We start from the raw sequence: 4569 nt of genomic DNA on the forward strand, positions 1-4569 counted from the left end.
CCAGGGGCGGACATTTATATGAATGGGATAGTGGCTCAGTAGTTAGCTCTGCTGCCTCACAGTGCCAGGGACCTGGGTTTGATTGTTCAAACTCCACACGGACATTCTCTCCATGTCAGCGTGGGTTTCGCCCGAGTACTCCGGTTTCCTCCCACAACCCAAAGATGTACAGACTAGCCACGCTAAATTCAGAGTTACATGATGGGGTGGGTCTGGATGGGATGCTCTTCAGAGGATCGGTGTAGACTTGATGGATTGAATGGCCTCGATGAAAATGCTGGAGAGAATTAACGTCTGTGGAGAGAGCCCTTTCAATAGCATAGACAGTATGATAAAGTCCCATCGGAATGGAAGTTCCTTCTTTCCTTTCTCTAAAACGTATATGGAAGTCAATCGTAGCATCGAATTTACATACGAGCATCTGCTGGGGCTTCAAGAGATAATTCTGCAAGGGCGAGGACAGGGCAGTTCAATCAAGAGACTTGTACACAGTTTTGAGAGGCATGGATAGTCAGAGCCTTTTTGCCTGGGGTAGAAATGTCAATTACTAGGGGGCATAGGCTTGAGATAAAAAGGGAAATATTTAAATGCGATGTGAGAGGCAGGATATTTTCCTGGCAGGTCAGTGTTTGGAATGTGCTGTCAGAAGAGGAGGTAGAAACAGTACAATAACAAGCTTTAAGAGGAGCCTTGACAGATACAGGAATATGCAGGTATTAAGAGTATGTGGGCTAAGAGTAGGGGCAAAATGTTTTTAGTTAAAAGATAGGATTTGAGGGCTGAGTGGCCTGTTCCCATGCTGTACCGTACTTTGTTCTTTGTTCTTAACCAACAATTCCAGAATAACTGCTGCAAAATGTCCTGACCTTCAGTAAGTTCGATTTTGAGACATTTATACTCATGTTTTAAGAGTACATTTCTGACTTGAACATTACAGTAATTAAATAGCGTTAGGCCACTCAACTCAAAGAATCACTAGAGGGCAGTACAAAAACATCGATTGTTTTGAAAGGCCCTGTGGCTGGTGATGTGGGTCATTTTCATTTCCTTCAACTCTCGGCAAATTTTCTCTGCTAACTTTAGCATTCCATCGTGAAAATGCCCGCTCCTCGATGGGGAATGATTCCAGATTGTGTCGGTTGTCCTTTTGTACCTTGGCCAGTGTTCATTATTGAAGTATGAACCTCTGACAATGAGTATTTCGAGGCTACCTTTCCTGTGGAACTCAGCCCTGCCTTCATCTAACGTCTGCAAATAAAGGTAATGTTCAGTTATGCGTAAGAGACCTTCAAATATGTCTGCAAATGGTGCTCCCTTTGGCAGCACGCATACTAAAACTGGAACATTACAGAGGGATAACGCAGTGTGGAGCTGGAGGAACGCAGCAGGCCAGGCAGCATCAGAGGGCAATTAGACTGGCCACTGTGCAAGGATGATATGCAAATTTGTGAAGCATTCCATATTTCTTGGGGCTTTTGTCACACATTGGTAATGTCCCTGCCTCTGAGCCAGTGGATCCAGGTTCAAGTCCCACCTGCTCCAGAGGTGCACCGCAACATCTCTGAATGGTCTGACTTAAAATAGTTGCAAATGCACATTTCCAACAGGAGACATTGAAAACTGGACATGCAGTTTTCTAAGGTGTTTTCTAATGAACTTGCTCAGAGATGTTATACCAAGGGAGCAGGTGGGACAAGAACCCCTGCCCCCTAGTTCAAAGGTAGGACCACTACCACTGTGTTACTAGAGTCCTGTAACATCGGAGAATCTGTGACCAATAACTATCTAGATGCTTTCTGAATATCAACCTGTTCAGAGATGTTACCCCAACCCTCTTGAACAGGTGGGACTTGAACCCAGAACCCCTGGTTCAGGCACAGGGACATTGCCACTGTGCCACGGTCACCCTTTAGATAAGATATTCTCTAATCAATTTTTCCAGAGAGATTATGACATACCATTGGAACAAGGTGGAACTTGAACCTGACCTGCTTGTTCAGGGATAGGGGCACTACCCCTGTGCTATAAACATCCTCCAGGAATTTCTAAGAAAGGGCTCTTGTGACATGGTGGTGGTATCCCTGTGTCTGAGCCAGGAGGCCCAGATCCAAGTCCCATTTGCACCAGAGGCATGATATAATACATCTGAACATGTTGACGTATTTGTTTTTTGCTTCAGAAAATCACAGAATTACTGGAGCACAGAAGGTGACCAATCTGCCCATCATGTCTGTTCTGGCTCTCCAATGAGCATTGTTACGTAACACCATTCACCTGCCTTTTCACTGTAGCCCTGCACATTTTTTTCCTATTCAAGTAATCATCCATTCCTCTGGAATGTTTCAACAGATTCAGCCTCTACTATGGGAAAGGAAAGCAAAAACTTGCTTTACTCAATCAAGTAATATTTGTAGAATAATCTCAGCATCTGAGCGACAACATGCTAATAATTTTCAGTTACCTTTAATGTCTCTTGAACTGTTTGACAGGAATGTGCTGTTCAACAAGAGTACGAAAAAGAATGAGACTGAACACAACAATGTCATTGCATTGGAAGATTGTCCAGAAGATCCGAGGTTGCAGCACTGGATAAAACAAAGAACTGCAGATGCTGGAGGTCTGAAACAAACAGAAACAGAAATTGCTGGAGAAATTCAGCAGGTCTGGCAGCATCTGTGGAGAGAGAAACAGAATTAGCATTTTGAGTTCAGTTCTGAAGAAGGGTCACTGGACTTGAAACTTTAACTCTGTTTCTCTCTCTATAGACACTGCCAGACCTGCATAGTTTCACCAGTATTTTCAGGTTTGCTATTTTGAACACTCATTTTGAAAAGACAGATTGTAACCTGCATTGCATTGATACAAGGCATGCAAAGAAAGATCCACTCATAATGAAGAAAATGTGAAGTCTCCACAGATTGATCAAATTCGAACATTTTTATTAAGTACCTGCATTAACTGCTTTCTATCTGATAGATGAATACTTTTCTTCAAACATGTGAACAGGGAACTGCAAAAACTCTGCTTTCCTGTTGATACAAGGTACTGGCAAAAGTGTCTGATGCGTACCATGTGCCATATTCATACTTTTTTTTCTTTTTATAATAAACATCTGCGTTATCTGTGCAACAGCAAAAACAAAACAAAGAAAAATTGTAGGAAGCGCTCAGAGACAAAAATCCTCTGCCTTTCAATACTTCTATTTTCTTGATGGAGTGCAGTTGTTGGTCGAATTATCTGCCAGATTCCACTTGTTTGTCACAAAATCAGGAATGCGCAGATTGAAATCCACGAAAGAAAGAAGAACGCAGATCACAGAATCAGGAACGCACGCACATATGTCCAATTATTTGTTCTCTTAATCAGCCGAGAAAAATGTAGCTGACTGCAGCTGCATTTAATTATTGGCATTTTGAAATCCAGGCCAAGGTCAGTTACGCTTCACATTAAACCTCCATTGGAATGAGATGGAATAGCTGTTAGAATCAGGCCACTGATCTCTGTTCAAGATTTCAGTTCACTTTTAAATGACCACTGGTCCAGTGTGGAATATCTTATGTTCTTTTTCAGCTGGCTATGTGGCATGGCTCAGAAGTTGTTGCCATTCAAGGTCACACAGAAAGAAACGCAATTAATTTTGTGTTGTATAATCCCCAAGTGTCATTCATGCCAAAGTCTTGCTGACAAATTTTCCACACACCTGGACAAAACATACAAGTACTGATGAAAAGCACTCCAGCTAGAATTCTGAGAATTGTGATATGCTAATTACAGCATTTCTTTTTGCTAGATCCTGGGATATGGATGACACTGTGACAACAGTATTTAGTGTCTATCACTCATCATGTAGTTCTTTCAGGATTTGATAGTAAAATTAATGTTACACCTACCAAATACTATGAACCCGTCAGAAGCACATGCTTATCATGTTCATTTCAATAGCCTTTTCAATTCACTCATGGTTGTGGGCATCATTAGCTGGCCCAGCATTAAATGTCCTCTTTTTATTCATTAACAGGATGAAGGCATCACTGGCTAGGCAGCATTTATTGCCCATCCCTAATTGCCCAGAGGGCAGTTCAGAGTAAACCACATTGATTGGGACTGGAGTCACATGGAGGCCAGACCAGGAAAAGATATTAGTGAGCCAGATGCATTTTCCCAACAATTAACAATGGATTCACAGTCATCATTAGATTCTTATTTCCAGATATTTATTGAATTTAAATGTCACAATCTGCCATGATGTGATTCGAACCCAGGTCCAGAATGTTATCTAGGTCTCTGGATTAACAGTCCAATGATAATGCCACTAGGCTATTGCCTCCCCATATGTCTGTCCCTTCTTGCCCCTTGGGAAGGTGGTGATGAGCTTCCTTCTCGAACCACTGAAGTCCATGTGCTGTAGGTTGATCCACAATGCCACTGGGGAAGGAGTTACAGGATTTTGACCCAGCAACAGCGAAGAAACAGTGACAGACTTTCATGCCAGGATGGTGAGTGGCCTGGAGAGAAACTTGCGGGGACAATGGCAGTGATAATTGGAAGACCTTGTATAGCCCTGGTAAT

General features: G+C 42.4%; 1 pseudogene; it reads left to right on the forward strand.

Annotated features, from left to right (window-relative positions):
• The first annotated feature begins 1307 nt into the window (after window positions 1-1307).
• LOC125461168 (U6 spliceosomal RNA) lies at window positions 1308-1467 on the forward strand (annotated as a pseudogene).
• The last annotated feature ends 3102 nt before the right edge of the window (window positions 1468-4569 follow it).

The sequence above is a fragment of the Stegostoma tigrinum genome, chromosome 18, assembly GCF_030684315.1.
Source record: "Stegostoma tigrinum isolate sSteTig4 chromosome 18, sSteTig4.hap1, whole genome shotgun sequence".
Classification (NCBI taxonomy): Eukaryota; Metazoa; Chordata; class Chondrichthyes; order Orectolobiformes; family Stegostomatidae; genus Stegostoma; species Stegostoma tigrinum.